We start from the raw sequence: 21,180 nt of genomic DNA, 5'->3' as shown, positions 1-21,180 counted from the left end.
GTTGACACCAAAGGCTTTTTAGGTACCATTGTAGTTTCCTCATATGCAGTCTGGCATATGAAATTAGCAGAATGCAGGAGACCATGAACCCTAAAGCTTACAGGATTTTCCTTGCGGATAACTGGGTTCTGGTGGCTAGTTGAGAGAAGTAGCCTGTCAAGTAGGCTTATTTTTCTGGAGTAAGGAATGCCATCTGGGATGCTGTGTCCAGGCTTGCTCCCAGGAATACAATTTTTTGTGTGAGGACTAGTTTTGATTTCTTTTCATTGATAGTATACCCCAGGGAGGTCAGTCGGTCCTTTACAAAGGTCAGGTGCTGTAACAGCTTTTCCTGTCTGCCTGAATCAGGCAATAGTCTAAGTAGGGGTAAATTTGAATATTTCTTTGTCTACAAAAAGCAATGGCTGGAGCCAAGCATTTTGTGAAAACTCTGGGAGCAGTGGATAAGCCAAAGGGAAGCGCAGAGAACTGAAAGTGCATAGATCCTGCCCTGAAACATAGATATTTCCTGCAGGATTCCCTGATTGGGATGTGTAGGTAGGCCTCTTTTAGGTCTAGGGTGGCTAACTAAGCATCATTGGAAAGCATAGGAAGATCCTGCTGGAGGGTGAGCATTTTGAATTTTGGTAATCACCAGAAAGGTGTTTAGAATGGATAGATTGATGATTGGGTGCCAGGTGCCCTCTTTTCTGGGTACAAGGAAGAGTCTGGAATAGAAACTGGCCTATCTGGTCTGCAGGAACATGCTGTATTGCCCTCATGAACAGCAGGGAAAGGACTTGCTTTTTGGCCTCTGCCCACTGGTTTAGAGGAAGATCTGGGAACCCTTTTGGGGTTGGCAGAGTGTGGAAATAAATCTGTATCCCTGAGACACTATGTTGAGGACCCATCGGTAGTTGGTAACAGAGGCCCAGTTGTTAGCATGGAAGGAGAGTTTTCCTGGGAGCAGGAGGAAGGGTGTCAGGAGTTAAACTTGATTCCATAAAAAACATCATCCACAACATCCAGGACAGGAGGAATGGCTAAAAGTCTGTGCTGTGGTAAAAATCGAAGAATTCCCCGAGTCTCTTTTTGACAGAGGATAGTCCTGACATTCCCATTGGAAATATTCCCTTAAAGCATGTAGGGTTTCACCAAATGAAAAATCCTCAGGAGGAGAGGCAGAAGGAATTGATTCCTCTGCATCAAAATCCTCACAAGCAGAGAGGGGTTGCATGTCTTCATATTCAGCAACCTCAGAGTCAGACTCCTGTTCAGATAAAACTAACTACTGGGGACAAGTCTCTTTCATTTGGAAGGGATAGCCTCACTTCCCCTAATAAGCATAAGAAGGTCTTCTGCCATTTTAAGCATTTGAAACTGAGGCATGGAAGCAGGTGCCTGAGCTTGGATCATTTTTTTAGGCGTAGTTCGTACCCTGGGCCTTAGAAACTCGGTAGTTTTAGAAAGAACTGAAGACGCGAAAGTAGTCGTCAGTTTGTGTCGAGTATCGGTAGTGCAAAGAACTTCCTCGGAAGCTGGTGCTTACTCAGTGGCTCCGGACCCATCCAAGGTAGAGACATCCGCAGGATCCTTAGTCGAAGAAGTGTCTCGCGGAATACCGGACTCCGAATGGGTCTCTGTGGCAGCCTGCGAATCCACAGAAGCAGTTATCAGGGGCTGCAAAAGCACCTCACGGAGGACCAGAGAACTGATGACTAGCTTAACGGAAGCATCGTCGGCAGTTTTGGACCTGTGCGATCTGTCTCAGTCTTTATCCTTATGTTTTTTCTGAAGCTCGTTAATCTGATGGCTTACAGAAGCCATATCAGAATACGAGGACAGAGCAAAAATGTTTAGATACAAAAGGGCCATAGTTCGGGCGTTGAACAAAGCACAAAAGCGACAGCGAGGGATGTCATGGTCTGGGCCTAAACAGGTGATGCATTAAAAATGGAAGTCTCTCTGTGGTATTTGCTTTCCACAGGAGAGACAATTGTTAACTTTTTTTAACATTGGTTAGAGCAAGAAAAAAGGATCCCCAACGGGGTACTTGGCTTTAGAAGACTTCAACTTCAATTCAGAAACAAAAACTCAGGAAGCGGCCAACCGGCACTTGTGCGAACCGCTTCTGCTTTGGGCTTCTTGGCAAGAAAGACTGATGTAATGGCGTTGGCTGCCTGATTTTATACCATTAACGACCTGACGTCAGTCCTGGAGTGACAGTAACCGACGCTGAAATACTAAGCCTCTGGTATTCGGGAGGACTGAGGGATACCCCTGGCAGAATAACCCAACTGTGCTGACTGCAACAGTGAAACACGAAGAACATCTGTCCCCTGACAAACCCAAATGGGATGGATCCAGCATCTGTAGTTTGGTAATGTCTTCGTTGATCATTTCCATGACAATTTGTTTCATGGCTTTGCAAACTAAACTAAACTAGTTAGACTAATATGTCTACGGTTGGCTGATGGTTCAGTCTTGTGAAGGGGAGATAACTGTTGCAAGCCCTCCATTCTCTTGATACATAGCCTGTTTTTGTTGCTGTAGTTGAAAAGTGACTCCTGACAGGTCATATTTCAGGTCATTTACGAGACAAATTGAGAAAATATCGGGCTCCACTGAAGCAGTGTTTTTGGCCCTAGCGAGCACTGCCATAATCTGCTCTCTGCTAACAGCTGGAGGGTCAGAGTTTGAGCTGCATTTGGTCAGCCAGTAGGTTTTCTATGCCACCCTGCTCAGTGAGGGCGATACCATTTACTACCAGTTAAGCATACTGTTGTGCATTACCGCTGAAATTGCGGACATAGCTGTAGGTCTTCTGGTTGTCTTTAGCCTGAGCGGGTAATGACTTCGTAATTTGTCTTTCTGCATTTAATTAATACTCAGTTTCCTGTTCAATTTAATTAGTGAGCAACTGTCATTATGAGAGTTGTTCTTTCTAATTCTGGCCATGACTTTTTTCCTTTTGTTATATACCATGTTAAGATTAGGAGTCCACCAGTGTGGTTTGTTTTTTGGGTTTACTTCTGGTATGTACAGCAGTCTCTATACAGCCATTTGCATGCTTGCACAGTTTTTTGTGACTAATTCTGCAAACAGTGTGAGACACTTTGTCAGAATTCAGTGATCTGCCTTATGCCCAAGTGCCGCTTAACAGGATGTAGTTTGCTTTAGCATAGTTCTTAACTGTAGCAGGTTTTGCTGGGTTTTCCACGTTTTTATTTTGAAGGAGACAGCTTTAGGACCTGACCCCATCAGTGAAGACATAACACAGGAGGTGTGGGGAGGGGGGTAGAGCTCTTCCATATTGGTGAGGATTAGGTCCAGTATTTTGAACCTCTGACTGGAGTGCCCACTAAGTGACTAAGGGCATTTGTGTTAATAAATTTCAGGAAATGTTGTGCCTACAAGTTAGAGGCAGTGTATGTTTCCCAGTCTATAAAATGGTAATTAAAGTCTCCCATGAACAGAGCGTTCTGTTGGATGGAGAGCATCTCCAGTAGACCTTGAAGAGTTGTGGGATTCTTGTGACATTGATGGTGACCTACAGCTTGCTAAGCTATGGTAAGGGACTACCTAGGGCGATTTGCATATGGACAAACTTCAGGGTACTATCCTGTTTAACCAACTTTGAGGTATACTTGTTGCCAATGTTGATCAAAACACCTCCACCTTTAGTCCCAGTCTGTGTGGTTGATGGTCTAAAATGTGTGCAAGGCACTATTTAGCCTTGCACTGCCGGAGTACTTTGTGCAGGATTAAACCACGTCTTGGTAATGGCAAAGATGTCCGTTTTCCAGCGTGAGGACAGCTTGTAGTAGAGTTTCTTGTTAGGGCTCCTAGTATTCAGCAGCATCACCTTTAGGTTCCTCTTTGTTTTAGTTGCTATGACAGTAGGTTCGTCACTTTGGCACTGCCTAAAAAAGGATCTAAGGAAGTGGATAAAGGTTCTGTCAATATCCTGAAGCCCAGGGGGGTCAGGTGCAGGCCATCATTGGCAAAGCAATGTGGTCTGTTAACCATGTCCTCTCATTCTGACAGATACTGAATTCCCCTGATTTGACACCAGAAATTAAGCCAGTTGTTAAAGTCAATAATTTTTTGATCATACTGTTATATCATCTTTGGTGAAGGCAGAATACTTCTCAATGCAAGGTACATACCTGTCTGAGACACATATTCAGAGAGGTCCACAATGCCTCTTTATATAGTCCAGAGATGTACATCTCAGGTCATCTAACTATCTATCTACTAGGTGCCCAAGTCCTAATGCTGTCGGACCGAGTTGTCAACTCCCCTTTAACTTTCAACCAGTTTCCACATCACTTATCTGTGCCCTAAATCAAGAAACTAAAACCTACCACCCTTGCAGCAGATCTCCCAGCTGAGTATCTACAAAAAGCTGAGGATGCCATAGTATACCTGAACTCTATCCTGATCAATAGAACTACATCAGACACCACTATCCCCTCCATCTGGAAGACATCCCATGTTATTCCACTCCACAAAGGGGTAAGTTCTGCTGAACTGTCAAATTACAGACCTATAGCTATTTTGTCGACCTATAGCTATTTTGTCACCCCTGGCTAAAATTATGGAGAAGTGCAACCATAAAAAACTCCTGAGCCACCTCATTCAGCACAATCTCCTAGCTAACTCACAGCATGGTTTCAGACCATTTCACAGTATAACCACGGCCCTCCTCTCCTTCTCCAGTGTTAATCAAAACTGGAAACAATAAGCTTTCTTCTGCCCACGATCTAGCAAAAGCCTTCGACATGGTACACCACCAACTACTCATACATACACTTAAAACTATTCCCCTAGATGTCCAGGCTATCCAATGGTTCAAATACCTGAATGGTAGACAACAGGCTGTACTATGGCAGAACAAACTATCTTCCCTTCTACCTATCACCATTGGGGTCTCTCAGGGCTCTATATTAGGTCCCCTTTTTTCTACCTTTGTACACAGTCATCCCAACCACCTGCATTCAATATGCAGATGACTCCACTTTGATTTGCTCTGCCACCTCCCCTTAAGTCTGCAGACTATCCCAAAATGTTTTTAATACGGTCGAAAATTGGCTCTGTAAATAGACGTCTCCTATTAAATCCTAACAAAACGAAACTACTGCTTTTCTCCTCACTAGTAAAGCCTCCGCTCAAATCTTTACTATAAAATCTAACAATGGCACTGTCATTGTCCAAGATCCCTGTACCAAACTCTTAGGTGTAACAGTTGATAATAACCTCCAGTTTGATATGCATATTAATCAAACTATTAAAAAAGTCAATAACTTGGCTCACTATACAAGATCAAACCTTTACTCACTCCACTAGCTAGAACGGTAATTGCCCATACACATCTACTTTCCACCCTCCTTTATGCATCCCCTCTCTTCACAACTGACCTTAAACTCTCTAGCTGCTTTAATCATATTGCTAGATTTGCCACTGGAGCAGTATACAGAACACACCACTGTCTGAACCTAAAAAATCTAGGGTGGCTAGAATTGTCTATCCAACTTCAGTACAAGCAGCTAATAGCAGCACATAAAATTCTCTACCAACCTGAAAACACACCCGTACTTACAAAAATTCACTCCTTACAGCAACCTCAAGACACTTCGCTCATCCAACAAATTACAAGTCCAAACCCTCAAAAGCAACAAATCACCTTGGGACTCTCTATATGCCAACTCTGTTGGCAAAACATGGAACTCACTTCCTAACCTGTTCTAACCCAATTCAAAAAAAAAAAAATCTAAAACAGTACTTTAAAAGGCAATGGCTGTGTCCTTGCTCTAATCCTGACTAACTCTGGCAATACAAACATGTGCCAAAGAGGTCTTTTGGCCACCCCTACATTGCTTCCTAACTGTTACTCTTTATATATAAATCTGATTTGTTAAACAGAATGACTAACTTTTATCCTATATATTGTATTTGTAACAATGCTTTAACTTGTTTAATGTAACAGTTTTTCTGTATGTATGTATGGAGCTTTTCTCCCCGGGCCTCCACTGAAAATGGATAGATATCCAGTCGGACTATCCCGGTCAACAAATGTAAAATAAATTAAAATGAATAAATAAATAAATCTACGCCCACATGGGATTACGGTAGAATCATACTGGTACTTGCGGTGAAAAGACTCAAATGTGTGTGTAACCTGGTGGATCCTGCCTCAAGATAAGCAACTGACCACAATTTTCCCCTATCAGCAGACTGGACCAAGAGTGTGTGTGTGTGTGTGTGTGTGTGTGTGTGTGTGTGTGTGTGTGTGTGTGTGTGTGTGTGTGTGTGTGTGTGTGTGTGTGTAGTACAATGGAGTCCTCTATGACAAGAATCCTGGGTAAACCGTTTGCTTGCCTTATAGGCTTCTGTTTTCAGGGGTCTGCTGCGTGTAGTGGTGTTTGATGCTGCTTTTGGTGTATGCTTTACAGATCGGAGGATAAACATTGCCATTTACAAGTTTAGAAAGTCTGAGGTTTGAGAAGAATGGTTTTTGGTGCTCAGCACAAGATGGCATATGTGTGTGTGGTGGACACAAGAACACACACACAAACTGCATCCACACATATTAACAACTTTGTAAGTGAGATTTTTGCCTCCAAGTAAGTTGTGCATGTCATCTCTCGAACACTGTTGATTTCTTAAAGGTTGTCTGTGCACTTGAGACAATAGCTACATTGTCTCAGGATGCCCATATCTACCAAGTTGGCTACGAAAACATTTGGCAATTGTAATCCATGCTGTTGGGATCTGTATTAGGGTGGGCCGTTACAGTTTAAGGACTAGGTTTTACAAAGATCTTCTAAAGGTTAGGGACTATAAATGAAGAGCAATAGGATATGGTATTAGACAATGTTACGATACGGTATTAGCGCTACCTGACATGCAAGCTAAAGTACAGTTGTGTACACTTACCATAAATGTAGATGTTCTAGTGTATTCACTGTTGCAGTCATCACATTTGGGTTATCCCTGCCAGGGTAGCCCTCGGCTGGCCCGAATACCAGAGGCTTAGTATTTCTGTGTTGGTTGCTGTCGCTTCAGGACTGACGTCAGGTCGTCAGTAGTATAAAGTAAGGCAGCTGATGCCATTACATCAGTTTTTCTTTTCCTAACCTGTCAGAAGCCCCCAAGTGAGATCCAGGTTCTGGTGGAAGAACCCCACCAGTAGAAAGTAAATACCAATTATGTCCCTTTTAAGGAAAGAGAAGAAAGAAGAGGGGGATGAAGGGAAGGAAACCAGGACTGCAACAGTGAATACACTCTAACATCTACATTTATGGTAAGTGTACACAACTGTACTATGTTCTTTGTGTTTCACTGTTGCAGTCATCACATTTGGGTAGATTCCCAAAGCTGAGGAAATGGGTGGAGGCAGTCAAGGAAACTCTGGGCTGGCTAGGATGCCCTGCAAGACTGCAGAGGCAAACCCTGCCCTGGATTTGGAGAAGACAGGCAGGTGGTAATGTTTGGTAAAGGTGTGAACAGATGTCCAGGTGGCAAAGCTGCAGAGGTGGAGCCTGCTCTGGTGGAGTGAGTCCTGACCCCCTTGGGGGGAGGCTTTCCATGTTGTTTGTAGTGGAAATGGATGCAGTGTGCTATCCATTTGGAAATGGTTTGTTTGCAAATGGCTTTGCCCTCTGCCCCTGCAGCAAAGCTAACCAGCAATTGCTCAGACTTTCTGAAGGATTTAGTCCCGTCTAGATAGAATCTGAGCTGTCTGTGCACATCTAGAGAATGCAGGAATCTTTCCCCCTTGTGCTGTGGGTTAGGGAAAAAGGTGGGCAAATGAATGGATTGGTTGAGAGCCACACTGGACACCACCTTGAGCATGAAGGATGGGTTAGTCCTGATGGATACTCTGTCAGCATGGAAGATGATGAAGGGTTCCACAGGCATGAGTGCTTGCAGCTCGGAGACCCTTCTGGCAGAAGTGATGGTCAGAAGGAAAGCCGTCTTCCAGAAGAGAAAGTTAAAGGTTGGTGCTCTTCCCTCTTAGGAACTGTTTGATCAAAGGATGTGAGAAAAAGGGTTGCTCAGTGGGAAAATGAGCAGAGATGGCAGATACATGCATTTTAATAGAGGAAAAAGAGAGGCCACTGTGTAGCACTTCAGATTAGTAATCCAGAATGGGAGGGAGGGAGGGCTCTGCTGTACTGGCTCCCTTAGCCTGAATCCAGGTGCAAAACCTTTTCCATTTGTCAGCATAAGACATTTTAGTGCTAGGGCATCTGGCCTCACGTATGACATCTAGAACCAGTTTACTGAGGTTGGCAGACTGACCGGGGGTTAGGGAATAAGCCAAGCTGCCAAATTAAGTGTCAGAGGGAAGGGGAATTCATGCATCCCCAATTACAGAGTCAGGAGGTTTAAAATCTGAGGAAGATGCCATGGTGGCAGTGGGGACAGGCTGCGCAGCAAGGGGTACCAGTGCTGACAAGGCCAGTCTGGAGCTATAAGAATTGTCCTTGGTTTTTCCTCCTTTATTTTGAGCAGTACCCTGAGGATGACAGGTAGTGGAGGAAAGACGGACCGACAGATTGACCAGGGAAGGACAGGGCATCCACTTTCCAAGCCAAGCAGTGATGCTTCCTGGTGCAGAACTTGCTGAGCTGATGGTTGGTGTGGAAGACAAAGAGGTCGACCTTCGGGGTGCCCCATTTCTGAGTTATTAGGGTGAATGTTCTTCTGAGAGCTGCCACTTGTGTGGGTCCAGAAGACTTCTGCTTAAGTGGTCTGCCAGAGAGTTGAGAGAACCTGGTAGGTATTGTCCTAACAGGTGGAGTTGCATGGCAGAGGCTGTGTGCCAAAGGGTCATGGTCAGCCAGCATAGAGGGTAGGAGTGAGTCCCTCCCTACTTGTTGCACTACCACATCACAGTGGCTTTTGTTTTGATCAGGAGAGCCCCTGGGGAGAGAAGGGGGCTTGAAAGCTATCAAGACTTGCCGGATAGCCACCATCTCTTTTTGGTTGATGTGCAGATAGATTTGCTGTGGGCTCCATTGGCATTGTATGCACCTGCTGTTACAGGCGTGCACCCCAGGCATAGTCTGATGCGTCTGTGGTGAGAGTCTGGGCAGCGAGAGATGATGAGAAAGGTAGTCGCTTGTTGTGGGATCATGCTGTTGCCCACCAAAGAAAATCATTTCTGAGGCAAGGTATTATACATTTAAGAGTCTCCAGGTTGAGAGTATTGGCACCAAAGTCTTTTTAGGTACCATTGAAGTTTCCTCATATGCAGTCTGGCATATGGAATGAGTAGTACGCAAGACGCCATGAACCCCACAGCTTGCAGGATTTTCCTTGCAGAGCTGGGGTCTGGTGGCTAGTTGAGAGAAGTAGGCTGTCAGGAAAGTTTGCTTTTCTGGTGTAAGGAATGCCATCTGGAATGCTGTGTCCAGGTTTGCTCCCTGGAATATAATCCTTTGGGTGGGTAACCGTTTGGATTTCTTTTTATTGACTGTGTACCCTAGGGAGGTTAATAGGGACTTTAAAAAGGCCAAGTGCTTGAACAGCTTTTCCTGGCTGTCTGCCTGAATTAGGCAGTCGTCTAAGAATGGGTAAATCTGGATATTCCTTTATCTCCAAAAGGCAATGGCCAGAGCCAGACAGTTTGTGAAAACTCTGGGAGCACTAGATAGCCAAAGGGAAGCGCAGAGAACTACAACTTATGAGATCCTGCCCTGAAACGGAGATGTTTTCTGCAGGATTCCCCGATAGGAATGTGGAAGTAGGCCTATTTTAGGTCTAGGGTGGCTAGCAAGCATCCTTGGAGAACACAGGTAGCAGCTGCTGGAGGGTGAGCATTTTGAATTTTGGGATCGCCAGGAAGGTGTTTAGAATGGCTAGATCAAGGATGGGGTGGCAAGTGCCCTCTTTTCTCAGTAACAGAAAGTCTGGAGTAGAAACCTTGGCCATTCTGTTCTGCAGGAACATGCTCTACTGCCCTCAGAGAGCAGGGAAAGGACTTGCTTTTGCGCCTCTGCCCACTGGTTTGGCGGTAGATCTGGGAACCTTTTTGGAGTTGGAAGGGTGTGGAAAGAAAATTTGCATCCCTGGGACACCATGCTGAGAACCCAGCAGTTGTTGGTAATGGTAGCCCAGGTGCTTGCATGAAAGGGGATTTTTCCTCCTAGGGTAAGTGAAGGTGGGCAGAGGAAGGGGGTGGGGGAGGTGAGTCTTACCAGAAGGGGGTGGCTTAGAACTCCCTGGTTTTGAAGTGGAGGTAGTCCACTGCTTAGATCTCTGCATTCCCTTTGGCTGCTGTCCATGGGGTCTGGTTCCCCAGGGTCTGGGCTGAACTGGCCTGGTGGGAGCAGGAAAGGACCAGTGCTTGGTGGGACAATGCCTGCTGAACCTGGGTGGCTGGACCTGTAATAAATCCTTAACTGCCTGCATAGATTTTGCTTTTTCTTTTTTTTTTTAAGACCTCTTCTGCCTTAGGGTCAAATAAGCTGTCTTTGTGCAAGGTGGCATCCAGCAATTTAGATTGGACATGGTTTGGCAAGGGCAGTTCCTGAAGCCATGCATGCCTTCTAAGGACAGATCCAGTGACTGCTGCCCTGCAAGAAACTTCTAGGGAGTCGAAACCACAGTGCAAGGTGTATTTAGTTACGACTTGCAGAATGCATGAACTCTTGCAACTCTTCAGATTCTGCACAAGCCGGAAAGGAAGACTTGTTTCAGGAGCTCCAGGGTATGTTGCTGAAATTTTAGCATATGGAACTGACAATTTAGTGCTCTGATAACAAGAGTAGCAGAGGTGTATACTTTTTTACCCCATTTGTCAAGTGCTCAGGAATCCCTATCTGAGGGGGTGGGATTCTAAGCAGAGGTTGCTTTAATTCCTTTAGGTCCTTGAGAAATTACCTCAGGGTCAGCAGTGGGATTTTTAAAAAGAAATTTGTGCGAGTCAGGGACTCTGTAGTACCAGTCTGATTTTCAGGGTGCAGGAGGGAGAGAGTGTCAGGAGTCAAATTGGATTCCAGGAAAACATCATGCACAACATCCAGTACTGTGGGGATGGCCAAAAGTCTGTGCTGTGGAAGATTTAAGAATTCTCCGAGTCTCTTTTTAGACGGAGGGTAGTCCTGAATCTCCCATTGGAAATTCTCCCTTAATATATGAAGGGTTTCCCCAAAGGAAAATTCCTCTGGGGGAGAGGCTGAAGCAATGAATTCCTCTGCATCAGAATTCTCTTAAGTAAAGAGGGGTTGCATGTCTTCACATTCAGATGCATCAGAGTCATCTGACTCTTGTTCAGACAAAACTACAGGGGACAGATCTCTTTTCCTTTTGGAGGGGGTAGCTTGGCTTCCCCTGATCAGCATAAGGTCTTCCGCCATTTAAAGCATTTCTGACAGATGCAAGGAAGCAGGTGTCCGAGATTGGGTCATCAGTTTCTTGGGTGTGGTTCATACCCTGGGCATAAGAAACTAGTTTTCAAAAGAACGGTAGTCGCGGTTTATGTCGCGAATCGGTAGTGCGAAGGACTTCCTCAGAAGCTAGTGCCTGCTCAGTGGCTCTGGACCCATCCAAGGTAGAGACGACCGCAGGATCCTTAGTCGAAGAAGAGTTTTGCAGCACACCGGACTCCGAAAGGGTCTCGGTAGCTGCCTGCAAATTCATAGAAGTGGGAATCAGGGGCTGCGAAAGCGCCTCACTGAGGACCGGAGAACTGATGACTAACTTAACGGGAGCATAGTCGGTAGATTTGGACCTGTGCGGTCTTTTCTCTATCTTTACGTTTTTTCGGAAGATCTGCTGTCGGATGGCTTACCCAAGCCATATCGGAGTTAGAAGACTAAGCGAAAATATCTTGCTACATTAAGGGCCCGACGACAGATAGTTCTGGCGTTGAAGAAAGCACAGAAGCGACAGCTGGGGATGTCGTGGTCTAGGCCTAAGCAAGTGTCGCAGTAAGAATGAAAGTCTCAGTGTGGTATTTGCTTTCCAAATGCAAGACAATTGTTAACTTTTTCTGACATCGGTTAGTGCAAGAAAAAAGGATCCCCAACGGGGTACTTGGCTTTAGAAGACTTCAGCTTCAATTTGGAAGACGAAATTCAGGTAGCGGCCGACCGGCACTTGTGCGAACTGCTTCGGGCTCCGTGGCAAAAAAGACTGATGTAATGGCGTCGGCTGCTTTACTTTATACTACCGACTACCTGACGTCAGTCCTAAAGCGGCTGCAACCGACACGGAAATACTAAGCCTCTGGTATTCGGGCCAGCTGAGGGCTACCCTGACAGAGATAGCCCAAATGAGATGACTGCAACAGAGAACATCCCTTTCTTGCCTTTGACAAACAATGTATAATAAAGTCATCTAAAGTACAGCTTTGTACTCAAAATTTCTCATCACCTGCATTACAGTAATTAAGAATGTTCTCATAGCTGGACAATACATTCTTTGACCTCAATTCATATCCAAACATGCACACTCTACAAACTACAGTCAACACCATATGCAGATTCATTTCGGCTCTCAAACAGCAGCTGTGCACCGCTGCAGTGTACTAACAAAAGAGCTAACTGGCTCCCAACCATTTGCACATTCCACCCTTCGCTCTCCCTTAACCTTCCTACTGATCAAGGAAACTACTAATGTCCCTCGCTCAAAAAAAAGCGGTCTCATCCACAGGTCATCACTGTTATGACCCACACAGTGAAAATGACCAATCTTTTTACCCTCTAGATCTAATTTTCATAAAATCAATTAGAGAAAAACACCTTTAAAAAGTAGCCCAAACTAACTGGAACTATCTTCCAAGACAAAAAAAAGTACTAATGTTTCAATAAAATGCTTCTAGAGAATCTCAACATTCATTCACGTACATGCTTTATTAATAAATGCTAAACTACTCTCTTAAAATTCCACTCTCTAGCAGATGTAATACTATTGCAAAATATTAATTACCTGAATAACACTCTCAGTGATTTAGTCTGTATATGTTAATGCAGCCTTGTCATTGTGCACTGAAAGTTTCCTCTTAACTCCTCCACACAATGCTGAGGACTCCATCATCATCACCAGTGCCAACTCAGTCCAAGAACTACAATCCAACATCCCCAAATCATTCTTATCTATAAAAGCTTGACAGATTCCAAGAGTCCCCAGTGCTAAAAAAAATAAGTATCAAAAGTAACTTTTGCCAAACATTCTCAAATGTACCACAATATAAACTCTCTCACACACCACAATAAGTGAACCTCCCAATCAATGAAAGCCTAAAATTTGATTTCCACATTCAATAAGTGACTAAACAAAACACAATCAGAAAATGGGCACATAGATTAAAATCCTTACTCACCAACTCCTACAGGAAACTAATAGTCTGAACCCTTCTGTCGACATTATCATTCACAGCCCCTATCTTCCTCAGCCTAAAATCAACCCAATCAGCAGAACTAGAACAGCCATACAATAAAATTGCCTAATTTGCCGCATATCACTGTACCCCAGTCACACAACTTCCTTAAACTCAACTTGACTCAAAAATTCCTTCTCTGAAGCTTTCCTCCTAACGTGTACTCTGCTCCCCATACACTCCAATCTTCAGAGAAGTTCCAACACAAGCTATCACAACAAATGCACATGACAAAGCTTTGCACTCCCACTACATCTAAGCACTGGAACTCCCTTGCACTATCTCACCCTGTAATCACTAACCCACATGACTTTAAAGCCTCACGAACACAACATCTCTACAAAAACCAAATCTTACACTTTTTCCATTATCATATCTCTCCCTCGCTCTCCCCTCTCCCTCAGTTACTTCCCACCCTGCACTCTTCTAGTCTACCCTCATTTTCTATTTTCTCTCTCACAGTCTGCGTCCTTCACTGCCCACACCTCATCTACCCAGGATAACAGTATCTCTCTCTTGCTTTTACCTATTTTCCCTCACTTTTCACTTTTTCTCTCTCTCTCTCCCTCAACCCCACACCTCATCTTTACCATCCCTCTTCATCATTTACTCTTCTCTCCATTTTTCATTTTCCTATCCTTCACTCACTAACTCTTCTCTTTATTTTTATATTTCCTATCCCGTATTTCTCATGTTTACCACTTCTATCACACGCATGTGCACACACACAATGTTACTTTCCTCTCTGCCACTCTTCTTACTCAGTCCAGAACACTAAAAATGTATGATGACTTTTCAGTATCATAAGGCTATGACATTCAATGAATATACACAGTAAAGCAATGTCTTAAGGCTTCTCACGTTCGGGGTCAGTAAACATGATTATTCTCATTCCGGATACATATATTGTAAAATATTTCTGTTACTGTAAAATTGGTTATCTGTAAGCATCTACATGTACTACTTCTCTTTCTCTATTAACTCTAACGATAACTATATTGCACATAACTTTTTTTGTTCTTACTTGCCATCTTTTCTCCCACGCCTCCACTGAAATGGGTTTCTGCCCAGTCACACTTTCTCAGTATATAAAGGCAAATAAAAAAAGAAATACACAGAAATGAGTCTACTACTCGTTCATTCTGAGTTGTACACTTGAATGTTACTTGTTTGTATATTAAAAGGCAGTTGGTTGTATATAATACAAACTCTGCAACTTGTCCAGAATGTGACTCAAAATTATTGCTGTTCTCTCTCAAACAATTGTTATAGTATTTAAGCTTACAAATCTTCTTGAACAATTTCTACATACTGATACCTTGCATGTTTGTTTACTTTAACGACACTCGGCTCAGGTTCTGAATGAAAAGGGTCTCAGGACCAATGCACTCAGCTGTAACTAATCACATAAAATGCAAAAAATATATTATGCCTTGTACAGAAAGATGTGTATAAATGTCGCAAGAGCGCACACAGGCAAGTTGGGCAGCATGTGTCTTTATATTGCTAAACCAAGTTTTTTTTGTCTACCTCCAGTGTGGTTGAAAATACATGAAAAATCCTGGCATATTTTGCCATCTTGCCAAAATTAAATTTTCACACAGACTGCTGCCAAATGAAAGATTGAGCTAAAATTTCTTCCTAATGTTCAGCATTCTAGGAAGTTAAAAATCTTGACTTTTCTATGCGTCTGAGCTTGTTAAAGTATCTGAACCATGTTGCTGTGCGAGAGGTGTGCTGTGTATGGTTCTCAATGATTAGAATGCTGCTAACAGAGTCTGGTGTGAACCTGTGCAGTTTTGCCCTTGAGCCGTTTGGTGTGGTGGTGTATTGAGACTTACTACAGTTACTGTGTGTTTCTGTTGCTGGAATCTCAGAAAATGAAAGCAGCAAAATATTCTAACCCATATCTTACTTGGATAGAAGGAAGTTTCTCTGTTCACTGTGAAAGAGGGAGCTTTGAGCAGCCTATCTGTCCCTGGAGGAGTGGTTTCAGCCCAGAAATTAGTAGTTTATTGGCCCTTTTGGGCTAATTTCTATCCCTTTCATTTCCCTGCAATAAAACCCGCATTTGCGAGGTCTTTGCACAAGTATACAGCTCAGCAAGCTCCTGTCTGGTGCCCTGCAGCGTTCTATAGCAGAGACAAAAGAGAGACTTAGGAGTGATTATCATTTTTCTGCATTTGCTTGCTGCCTTTAGCTAATTCTGCCTAAAATGCCAATTTTCTAGAGTTTCTGCGATTTAAAAAGCTTGTTTCAGCTACATATTGTACTTATTTTTCTGCCTGCACTTTAACAAAATTGTTTTTGTGTTTAAATTACCTGTTTAACTGTTGTAGGCTACGCACTCAAGTGTGATAGCCATTTCTATGCATTTAAAGTATTTTTTTGATTGTATCCGCTTTATTTTCTGAAAAAAAACAAAAATACTCGTTTTCCCACCTTTCGAAGCTAGTATAGTCCAGTTTTCAGGTTAGTGCTGAATTCAGGGCTGTGTTACAAGTTTCTGTGTTTGCCCATACCTTACTTGGATAGAAGGAAGTTTCTCTGCTCACTGTGAGAGAGGGAGCTTTGAACAGCCTATCTGTCCCTGGAGGAGTGGTTTCAGCCCAGAAATTAGTAGTTTATTGGCCATTTTGGGCTAATTTCTCTTTCATTTCCCTGCTATAAAACCAGCATTTGCAAGGTTTTGCTCGGCGGGCAGCACCGGTTAGCTAGGGTATAACTATTCCTGGTTCCACAAAGTCTACTCTTCAATTTTTCCCTTGGAACTAGACACACTTTCAACTTAAGCACTCAAACCATTCACTTCTCATCCCGGCACTTGCTCAAAACTCATAGCAAGCACTAATAAACCTTAGCACTAGACTTCCCTTTATTGTAGGGAAGGGACAAGACTCTCTGTTCGACCTTACCAGCCAATCAGTAAAACAGTTCACTGTACCTATCCAGGCATGTCCAAAGGGCAGTTTCAGGTGTACTCTCTGGTCTAACTGGTGAATCTGGGCGTTTTGAGGCAATGTTACAATTGCCTCATGTACACAGACAACCCTCTCCTCCTTCCACCAAACACTAATACATGCGAAAGATGCAACTATACAGTCAAACTGGAGGCTAAGCTCTCTCAACCCAAGACTGGGCCACGCAGCCAAGAGGAGAAGGGAATTACTTGCATCACACCACCAGTCTCACATAGACCTATGAAACCAGAACTGGCAAAAAACACACATAAATACACGAAAACATACTCGGTGGCTCTAAATAAAAATCTTCAAAAGCAACAGAGACCTCTAAAGCAGACATCCAAGCAACCTCCACCCCCCAACACAAACCATGAAACATATTTCACAAAACCAGTGTGCCACGCAATCACAGCCCTTAAGGCAAAATAACATACCCAACACACTAGCAATAAGTGACTCTATAGTCAGGCACAGTGACGTCCCACTCACTAGACTGAACAAGGAGAAAGTTACTGTTAAGCTGCCTGTCGGGTGCCAGGATCCGCCACATAACACAAGCACACAGGTCACTCCAGAACAAGTACAAATATGACTGTCATTGTCCATGTTGGTGTGAATAACATGAGCCGTACTTCCCTGGACTACACGACAAGAGACATGGAGGAGCTCTTTGATCACATAGCCCAGGCCAGTATGACCCTGACCCGGAGTAGCATCCTGCCCTCACCAAAATGCTGCCACGGTATAGAGAAAAAATTATCAATTTCAACAACTGGCTAAGCTTCTGGTGTCATTCAAAGGGGATGCAGTGTCTGTCAGCTTGCGATGACATGCTCGACAAGCCACGCTGTTTCGCTAGAGATGGCTTGCACCTGTCACCCTTAGGCTTTCGAATACTGGCCAAGGCTCTTGCCACCCCCATAGTGCCTTTTTTAGGCAAGGCTCAAAAGACAAACCCACCGCCATAAATAGCACAAGTAACAAAAATCTGAGGGTAATGCTACTCAATGCCAGAAGTCTAAACCTCAAAATGAACGCACTCGAGGCACTCCTCAGTATGGAGAACATCGATATATATATGTGCAGTAACAGAAACCTTAAGGTTTAAGGATCCAGAGAGCACCCCAGCACTACCAGGCTACAACTCATACCATACAATTCGGCCACAAAACCTGGACCGAAATACAAAAGGCAGGGGAGTATCCATATTCATCAAGGATACCCACACCTCCAAGTTAGTGGCACAGCACGATGCTTCAGAGAACATCCACGTGCAACTAACAGGCAAAACTGCTATTCAAAATTATAGCTTGCTACAGATGACCCGCCATGTCCCAGGACCCCCACTCCGCATTCCTGGAAACACTGGGAAACATAAATGTCCTACCAAACACCCTGATATTGGGTGATTTCAATTACCCAAACATTAACTGGGAGAACTACTCAAGTACAAAATCCCTTGCCCAACATTTCCTAGAATTTATAAACTTAAAACGCCCTGATCAACTGGTCAACACCCCCACCAGAGGTGACAACATATTGGACCTGATCATCACCAACATGGGCTACCGGTGTTCCACACCAGAGGTCAACCCCTCGCTGGTAAGATCTGACCATAAACTAATCACTCTGGATATCCACATTCCGCCACCACCCACGGTCAAAGAAAAACACTGTGAAAAACTTTTCAAAACCAAACTTCACATTATTTAAGACAGAGGTGGGAAGTTTCAAAGCCCCCATGCTAAAGGATAACGCTGTCCAAGCTGCAAAATCCTTTACTAATGCACTCTACGGGCACCTACAAGAATGTATGGATCGTGCCATCCCAAACAAAACCAAGACTCACTCCTCCAAGAAAAGGAAACCAGTCTGGCGGACCACTGCCATAAACAAGCTACACAATAGAAGGAGGAAACTAATACAGAAAAGAGTAAAATCCCAAGAAGGGAAGACATCTCTGATCAGTATCAGCAAGAAACTACGTTCCCTCATAAAATCATCCAAGGCTAGCTTCGAAAGAAAAATTGCCATGGACTCCAAAGATAACCGCAAGGCATTCTTTACCTATGTCAAGAATTTAAGTGGCAATTCTCAGATCTGCTCGGAGTTAGTGCAGAATGGCACAAAATACACTGAACCAACCGATATAGCCAACATCCTGGCAGACAGGTTCAGTGTAAACTTCACCCCCAAAAGGGCCCATAACTATACCAGAAGAATGTAGTGCCCCTAAAATCACAGACACTCCGGTTAAAACAGCCCTCTCCAAAGCCAAGAACACATCATCAATGGGACCGGACAGTGTCCTAGGCTGCATCCTACACAAGCTCAAAGATGAACTAACCCCTCACCTAAACACACTGTTTAAACTCAGCCTCTCCACAGGCGTGCCCACAGAGTGGCGCACAGCAACGGTTATTCCGCTTCACAAAGGTGGATTCACAACGGACCCCAGGAACTATCGCACTATAAGCCTGACTAGCTTGGTCTGCAAAGCTATGGAGTGCATCATCATGGATCTCATTAACAGAGACATTGGGAACCTCCAAACACTGGACCCTACCCAGTTCGGCTTTGTTAAGGGTAGATCAAGCCTCCTAAACCTGGTGGACTTTTTTGAGACGTTACCAAGGCTACAGACGAGGGAAAGGTGGCCCAGACAGCCTACCTAGACCTCGCAAAGGCCTTCGACACCATTCCCCACTCAGGTATTCTAGACAAGTTCACCAGCCTGAACATAAACCCCTACGTCACGAGATGGGTTGCCAACTGGCTTACGGATAGAACCCACATGGTAAGAATTGCGGGAGCTAGGTCTGACTCTAAACCGGTTACAAGTGGCATTCCCCAGGGCTCAGTCCCAGGACCCCTCCTGTTCGGCATATACTTCTCAGAAGTACAGGCAAGCACAGGAGGACTATGGCTGACCAAGTTCACAGACGACTGCAAACTAGGGGCTATAATTGACTCTCCATCTGACACAAACATCCTCCAAAAGAGTCTCACTGAGACAGATACCTGGTGTCAAAATCATGGCCTCAAGCTAAATGCCAAAAAGTGCATAGTCATCCCCTTTGGAAAAAACAAAAAGTGACCACAAACTACCACATAGGTGGCAGACCCCGAAATACGGAAGACGTAATAAGGGATCTGGGGACCTAAGTAGATCGTAACCTCTCCTTTGATAATCACATTGCCAAAGTGGTTAGAAAATCCTTCTATGTGGCCCACCTAATCACAAAAGGATTTGCATCCAGATCAAAAGAGGTCACTGGGCCCCTCTACGCATCACTCATCAGACCCATCATAGAGTACAATGCCCCATTTGGGATGTACCTTACAAGACACCTGCAACAACTGGAAAGACCACCAGAAGTACCTCACCAAGAGGATCACTGGTCTCAAGCAGATGCCCTATGTGGCTTGACTGAAGAAACTCCAGCTGTACTCAGTTGCATACAGCCTACTCAGAGATGACCTCTGCCTGACGTACAAGGCCATGTCCAACCCAGAATTGACGGACATGCTCCACCTAAAGAAAACCATATCCCCTTGAGCCACACATTTCAGGGATCTAAACCTCACCACACCAATAAATAGGACGTGTTGGAGGGATAGATTCCTGTCCCAGAGACTTCCCATGCTCTGCAACAAGATTCCAATCTACATTAGGCAGAGCTCCTCGCTAACCCTCTTCAAGAGGAACCTTGACGAGTGGATGGGAAACAAAGTTTACCCCAGGGATCACTTCAATGGTTCTGCTGGACAGAGGCACAAGGAACTAATCTAAGGGGGCGGCGAAAGCAAACACATTCCAGCTAGGCTTATAAATGCCTTCGTGCAGACAGCCTACTACCTACCTATGAACCTAAAATGAACAGTTTGCTAACAATACTGTTTTCCCTAAAAGTAAAGTGTGACTTTATTAGAAAACTATGCTGCTAGACAGTTTCATTTTACCCTGTGCTTGGTCCTGAGCCACTCAAGTGCTCCGTCCGGGAATACAAGATCCACAGTATGAAAAAGTAGAAGAAAAAGTCCTACTTTCAACATGTTGACACTACTGACAAGGACTGCTGTTAAATACTTTGGTCTTCTGTGTTTAAATTTTAAGCTTTACAAGTTTTGCTACCAAATGACTTCTAAAAATACTACGACACTGTTTAAAAATGTGATACCTAATGAATTAGACTCTGCATTTGAACAAGTTCTAGTAATATACCCTTCTATAAGCATACTAAAATTGCTTTCATAAAAAAAAAAAAAAAAAAAAAAAAAAAAAATTGGACAGCAAGAATGCTTACACCAACACTGTACGTACTGAGCAAATAAATGAAAATGAAAGCACATGCACTATTAAGGCTGCATGTAGGGTAGTTGAATATATGGTGAATGGAAATGCAGTAAGGAGAGAGTGAGTGTGTGTGTGTGTGTGTGTGTGTGTGTGTGTGTGTGTGTGTGTGTGTGTGTGTGTGTGTGTGTGTGTGTGTGTGCACGCGCAAGATCCTGAAAGAAACATTTTTGTTCATATAAATGCATTAATAATGAAAACCACATCTGGGGTGTTACGTGCCAGATGCAAAAATTTGCATTTTTTTTGGACACCTTTCCTCCCACTGCCCATCAGTCAGCCATAAGCTTCCTCTTAGCAATCAGCAGATTTTTTCCCCATCACCTAGGCAAGGGTCAATCGTGAATAGCTACATTTAGACAGCCATCAGGGGTGCTAAGGGTTTTCAGTTTAAGCCCTACATTCCCTGTGGATACCAGGCATGTTGAGCCGAAGTGGGCGGCATGCAATAAACTGCCAACACTGCTCATCCATTATTTTCAAAAGGGGCA

At 44.0% G+C, this 21,180-nt stretch overlaps 1 protein-coding gene across 1 annotated transcript in view; it reads right to left on the bottom strand.

Moving 5' to 3' along the window:
- Positions 1-21,180, bottom strand: part of ZDHHC17 (zinc finger DHHC-type palmitoyltransferase 17) — a 1,884,000-nt gene that overhangs the window by 1,757,902 nt on the left and 104,918 nt on the right. The gene's annotated exons all lie outside the window — the stretch shown is intronic.

Source organism: Protopterus annectens, chromosome 11.part0 (assembly GCF_019279795.1).
Source record: "Protopterus annectens isolate FY-2018-M chromosome 11.part0, PAN1.0, whole genome shotgun sequence".
Lineage (NCBI taxonomy): Eukaryota > Metazoa > Chordata > Ceratodontiformes > Protopteridae > Protopterus > Protopterus annectens.
The sequence above is the reverse complement of the archived record's forward strand: the minus strand, read 5'-3'. Positions and strand labels throughout refer to the sequence as shown.